Source organism: Mastomys coucha, unplaced genomic scaffold, assembly GCF_008632895.1.
Source record: "Mastomys coucha isolate ucsf_1 unplaced genomic scaffold, UCSF_Mcou_1 pScaffold16, whole genome shotgun sequence".
Classification (NCBI taxonomy): Eukaryota; Metazoa; Chordata; class Mammalia; order Rodentia; family Muridae; genus Mastomys; species Mastomys coucha.
The window spans coordinates 57381062-57388243 of NW_022196898.1; positions in this window are offsets into that span (position 1 = coordinate 57381062).

Sequence of the window (7182 nt, forward strand, 5' to 3'; positions counted from 1 at the left end):
GGGGTCCAAGAGGGCAGAGAGCACTGGGGAGAACCTGGATTGATTGACCAGGGAACAATTGCAACTTGTCCCTTTGTGTGTGGGACACAGAGGGACAGAGGAGCTTTGGAGACATCTCAGAAAAGATGTTTACAGCCCCTTGGGAGAGGTCTGCCATGGAGCTAGAAATGTCGAACACACTAACTCATAAATAAGGAAACTCTCTGACCGGACAAGCTAACACATATCAAAGTGTTAGTGTGCACCAGACGAGGCTCTGTTACTACCATACTAACTCCCTTAATATCTGGAATAGCCTTGAGAGATGATTTCTTCACTTTACAAAAGAGGAAACAGAGGCACCGGAGCTATCCTAGACCTTGCTCAAGGTCCAGCAATTACCAAGGCTTAGAACCAGAATCCAAACCCAGGTCGGCCCTGGCGCAGTGTTTCTGACCACTTCAGCACATCATCTCTTGGTGAGTGAATTGGCACATTTTTCAGGACCTACCTTGGTTCTATGACAGGACTGGGCTCTACCACTTGGTCTTGGCTGTCCTGCTAAAGCTACCCCATCAGTTTTCAGGGTACAGGAAATGTTAGTGTTTCTGGTTGCCATGGTTTGCATAATCTGCATTCCTCACCTGCCAGAATCTCCTGCGCTGAGCAGCAGCTGCTGATGGCTGCAGAGTGACACATGCCAGAGCCCCAGAGAAGCGCATGCAGGAGAGGCTGCGGCAGACAGCCGCAGGCAGTGATTATCTTTTCAAGCAAAAACATGTTTGAAATGTTGGGGTTACAGCAGGGCTCTGCCTCTTTCAACAGGCAGAAGGCTGATCCTCACCCTAAACAAGGCAACCACTGCCTGTAGTAAAACCTTGGTTATTGTTTGTAAGCCAGAAAAACTTGGCTCCGCCCATCCTCATTGCACCCAGAAAGTGCAAAAGATGCGTTGCCATGGCAAAAGGTCTACTGACTTCCTCTGCAACCCCAGCAGTGGCTTAGCCTGGCAGGATGCCTCTGTGAGCAATCCCCTCCTGCTGAGTGGGTGCTGTCCCAGTGCCTAGAGTGGGTGGAGCCCCCGGGGTAAATTATATAAACTTCCAATCAGAGATATGTGTAGACAGCTCTGTCTATTCTCTTGTGTTTTATTACAGCAAGGATCATGTCCTTTCCTGGAGCGTTGTCACAGCTGGTAACTGCTTCAGCCCAGTAGCTTAAAGCCCCATAAAATGATTAAATAAGTATGAAGGTGGGATCAGGTTTGCCAGTCTGGTGGCACAGCTGAAGCACATGAAAGGCAGTGAGCATGCAGGCAGAGGGAGGAAGTATCCCTCGTATTCATCACCTCCTGCCAACCAAGAGCTGCTCAGCCCCTTCACAGGAAAGAAAAGGGTGCCTTTAGCAATCTTTATCCCTTGCATGTCCTATCACTTCTGAAGCCCTTTTACTGTTCACAGCTGAGCCACTTGATGAAAAATGATGTCAGATGCTGGGGCATGGCTCAGTTGATGAAGTGATTTCTAGCATGCTTAAAAACCCTAGGGTAGATCCACAGCATGGTATAAAACTGGGTATGGTAGTGCACTCCTGTCAGAGGTAGAGGTGTGAGGACCAACAGTTCTACATCAGGCTTAGTTAGTGATTTTGGATCTGGCTTGGGCTACATGAGTCCCTATCTCAAAAGAACAAATTGACAGATGAAAAGCAGCAGGGAAAAGAAAGAAGAAAGTCGGGGTTCAGAGGGTATATGGAACAACTTTTTCAGTATAACAGTTGAACATTTATGTGTGCTCAATTCGAGGGTAGCTTCAAAGAAAAGGGAAGTACACAGCCTTCCCAGCCATTCCTCAGGAGGATTATAGTGATAAATCCAGGCAAACTAACTGGAGACACAGCATACTGAGCTGCTGGGCTGTAATGAACTTCCAGAAAATCTGGTAGAGGTCAGAGAGAGCTGTAAATGGAGAGAGAGGAAGACATAAGATTGGTAATCATAGCTCTCCACCTAGGGTCTGATTTCCAAAGATCCTTCCAGGTAACCCAAGTTGTCTCCAGAAGGAGCAAGACTTCAATAGGGCCGGGTAGTGGTGGCACACACCTTTAATCCCAGCACTTGGGGGGCAGAAGCAGGTGGATTTCTGAGTTCGAGACCAGTCTGGTCTACAGAGTGAGTTCCAGGACAGCCAGGGCTACACAGAGAAATCCTGTATTGAAAAACCAAAACCTTTTCTTGCTGAAAGGTTTTATTTTTCAAACTCTTAAAGTAGTCTTTCCCCTCCCTCTCTCCCCCATCTCTCCCTCTCCCTGTCTCTCTCTCTCTCACACACACAAACACATGCGCACACATGCAACTATAGCTTACTAAGCAGTTGCTTAGTAAAAGATATGCAAAGATAATTTGATTCTAAGTTTTCTGTGTTGGGGGACTCGATGCTGAGCATCCTCTAAATATAGCATTGTATAAAATTGCCACTTTTCATAATAATACTAATAGAAGTGAAAGGAGGGCAATGGGGGACAAGTGTGAGAAAGTACAAGATACAAACAAAACGTCAGAAAATGTGGGCCAGACTGCATGCTACACACAGTTAGATGGAACTTTTTAAATGTATATTTTCCTTTTTAAAATTCTTTAAAATGTCTTTATGGGCATGCTCTTATTGCACATGGTATGGGTTTCATAAGAATTTATTCCAGATGTTTACCTCCACATCCGTCCTTTTCCTTCCTCCCCTCCTAACACCCACCAGCCTTTTCCCTCCTCCTGCTTCACTTCAGCTTCCACATCATACATATGTTAATGGCTTAATATCATCCTATAATATCTAGGGTCTATGAATGATATTTGTTTTCCTGAGTCTGGTTCTGGATTATTTTACTTAATATGATGATTTCAAGTTAAACCTATTTCCCTGAAAATAATATGATTTTTCTTCATTATTGAATAAAATAACATTACCCATATATACTTTTTAAAAAATGTTTTTAATTGAAATATAATGATTCCATTTCTCATCTTCCTTTCTTCTTTCTAGCCCCTTCCAGGTACCCTCCCTAGAACACCTTCTATTCTAAAGTTGATAGCCTCTTTTTCTTTATTATTGTTATATACATGTATTTATATGTAATTTATGTGCACACACACACACACACACACACACACACACACACACACACATATATATATATATATATATATACAACTAGCTAAATCCATTTTGCCATTGGTGTGTATATGATCTCAGGGATGAACATTCTGCATTAGACAACCCAAGGCTCATCCCTGGGAAAAGGTAATCCTCCATCTTTCTTAGTCAAGAGTTGCCTGTGGTTCATTGTTTAGATGAAGGACCCCATGGGATTTTTGCCAATTCACATGAAATCCATTGATACTGCCACTGAACAGGTCCTGTCTATGCAGCCATTTCTAGGAGAGGCTATTTCATGGGAGAGTTCCTGCTATCTGGCTTTCACAATCTTTCCACTCCTTTCTGCAGTGTTCTCTGAGACAGATACAAGAGCTGCAGCATAGGAGTATCTACTAGGGTTAGGCTCTCACAATCTGTTGATCTCTGCATTTATCCAGCTATGATTGTGTGTGTGTGTGTGTGTGGGGGGGGTGGTAGCTACATTTATCTTTGGTTATAAGATAGAAGGGGAAAGACTGCTGGTCTTCCTATGAGGTCTCCTTTCCCTTCAGCTTCTTCAATCCTTCCCCTAATTCAACTGAAGTCAGGGCTATGACTTCAATTCAGTGGTCTAAGTATCTCCTTCTATCTCAGTCAGTGGCTGGTAGGGCCTCTCAGAGGATAGCCATGCCAGGCTCCTGTCTATAAGCACATCATAGCATAGCGCCATGGGGAGCCTAACCCTAGTAGATACTCCTATGCTGCAGCTCTTGTATCTGTCTCAGAGAACACTGCAGAAAGGAGTGGAAAGATTGTGAAAGCCAGATAGCAGGAACTCTCCCATGAAATAGCCTCTCCTAGAAATGGCTGCATAGACAGGACCTGTTCAGTGGCAGTATCAATGGATTTCATGTGAATTGGCAAAAATCCCATGGGGGCAGAAGAAAGGAGGGACCTGGGTGGGAGAGGAGGGGGGAGGAAGAAAGGGAAACAGGATCATGTATGGGAGGGGGACCAGGAGAGAAGCCCAGAGGGCCAGGAGAATGAATGGAAATATGCGGCCTTGGGGCAGTGGTCGGTAGGGGGACCCTCTAGAAAGTACCAGAGACCCAGGAGCTGACTCTCAAGACTCAATGGGGGTGACCTTAGCCAAAATGCTTAACAATGGCAAGAGGGAACTTGAAGAGTTGGCCTCCAGGAGATAGACATGGCCTCAGGTGGAGGGAATGGGTTACTAACCACAGTCAAAATTCCTGACCCAGAACTGTTTCTGTTTAAAAGAACTACAGGGACAAAAATGGAGACGAGACTGAAGGAAAGGCGCTATGCTACGATGTGCTTATAGACAGGAGCCTGGCATGGCTATCCTCTGAGAGGCCCTACCAGCCACTGACTGAGATAGAAGGAGATACTTAGACCACTGAATTGAAGTCATAGCCCTGACTTCAGTTGAATTAGGGGAAGGATTGAAGAAGCTGAAGGGAAAGGAGACCTCATAGGAAGACCAGCAGTCTCAACTAACTTGACCCCAGGGAACTCCCAGATACTGAGCCACCAACCTAGAGCATATACAGGCTGGTCTGAGGCCTAGATATAGCCTAAAACTGCCTGGTCTGGCCTCAGTGGGAGAAGATGTGCCTAATCCTTGAAAGACTTGAGACCCCAGGGAAGTGGGAGGTCTGGATGGGGAGGAGGAACACCCTCTCGGTGGCAAGGAGGAAAAGGAATAGCATGAGGAACTGTGGGAGGGGGGACTGGGAGGAGGGCAACAGCTGGAATGTAAATAAATAAAATAATTTTAAAAAATAAAGAAAACAATGTAAACAAAGAAAAAAGAATAAGATTAGAACGTATTAAGAGATTATGTTAGTTTAGCAAAGTGAGAGTAATAGATCCTACAGACCAATACCCTTGGTGAACATAGATGCAAAAATCCTCAATAAAATGCTAGCAAACTGGATACAAGCTCATACCAAGGAAAATCCATGGTCTCTTCCAGCTGCAACATCTATGAACTACAACAATTACCAGTATAGCAAGATATTCCTAATAATACAGTACTCGCACACTGTTGGCCACCAACAACTTGATAATTTGACTTTGGGCCCATCCAACAGGAGGGAAATCAATCATGCCTGGTACTTACTGGAAACCTTGCCAATTTCCCAGGACTAGTGAAGTTCTGGGAACCTTAGAAAAATGTTGTTTATTTTTAAGATCTTAGTTCAAGCTAAAATTCATATATCCCAAGCCAATCTGCTTCCTACCTCTGTCCTTCAATTCTTCAGTATGTATCTCCTAAAGGAACCACTGCTACCAATGGCTTACATATGCCTCCAGAAAGAGAAACACATAAAGACGTGTATGTGTGTACATGCACACACAAGCACATGTGTGTGTCAAGTGATGCTTTACACAGTGTTCTAAAAATGTTATCATTGCTTAATTAAATGTAATACTACCATAATATTGATATACAACATTCTTATCCATACTATACATTGTACATGGATACATATATAAGTACATATAATTTATAGAGATACTACACTTTCAGTACATGCTACATATGTGTGATACTAGGTTATATTAGGATATATTATTCTCTGGATACTTAAATTATAAATGAATTATTTCAATAATTTATTTAAGCTCAGACTGGTTTAATTTGAAGCCACTCTCATTTTCTTTTTTCTGTCAGAAGGTAAAACCCACTAGGGACAAGAACTGTGTTTTCAGCACAACCCACAGCATTTAGATCACCAGTGTGCTGGACAGTTTTTATGTCAACTTGACACAAGCTGGTGTTATCTGAGAGGAGGCAACCTCAATTGAGAAAGTGCCTTCATAAGACTGGGCTGTAGGTGAGTCTGCAGGGGACTTTCTTAAATAGTGATTGATGGGAGAAGGCCCATCCCATTGTGGGTGGTGCCATCCCTGCGCTGAGGGCCTGGGTTCCTTAGGAAAGCAAGCTGAGGAGCAAGCCCATAAGAAGCAGTCTTCCATGACCTCTGCATCATGCTCCTGTTTCCAGGTTCCAGCCCTATTTGAGTTCCTACCTTGACTTCCTTTAAGGATGAAGAGTGCTATGGAAGTGGAAGCCAAGCAAACCCTTTCCTCCCTACATTGCTTTGGTCATGCTGTTTCACTATAGCAATAGTAATCCTGACTAAAACAGACACATGCCAAGTGCTCAAGAAATATTTGATGACTGAATGACTACATATTTATGGGGAAATTCTAAAAACTTATTTAAAATCCCTTATTTACGATAAAAAAATTACATTAGTTTCCATGATAACAGCAATTCACACAAGCACACACTTCAAGCAGGAAAACAGAACATGGGGTGTCACAGCTGCTCCGTATAGCAAAACACCCACACTAGGTGTTTTGTTATCTTTCCTCTATACATATTTTAATGTACTTACGATTTACTTTCCCATAATTTTTTTGTCCTGTTTTCTTTTCAGAAAACCATTTTTCCAAATGAAAAATGGAAGAAGTTTGTAAGCATAACCTTAATTCTCTGATCCTCTTGCCCCCATCAACCAAATGCTGAAATCGCAGGCACGCATCACCAGAGTTGGCTTTTATGTATGGCTGGCTACTGAACCAAGGACTTCCCATTTCAGGCAAGCACTCTACCAATTGAGCTACAGCTCCAGTACCTCATAAGCATATTTTATAATGTTGTTCTGAAATGTAAATAAATTCTTTAAATTATTTTTTTATTATTTTTATTTTTTATTAGATATTTTCTTTATTTACATGTAAATTTCTCCTTTCCCAGTTTCCCCTCCAAAAAACAAAGAAACAAACAAAAACAACAAGAACAAACCCCTGTTGCCTCCCCCCTCCCCATGCCTGCCACCCCACCCTCTCCCACTTATTGGCCCTGGCATTCCCCTACACTGGGGCACAGAACCTTCACAGGACTGAGGTCCTCTCCTCCTATTGAAGATCGAATTTGCAATTCTCTACTATACATGTGCTGCCAGAACAATCAGATCCACCATGTGCAGTCCTTGGTTGGTGGTTGAGAGCCTGGGAGCTCTGAGGGTACTACTTA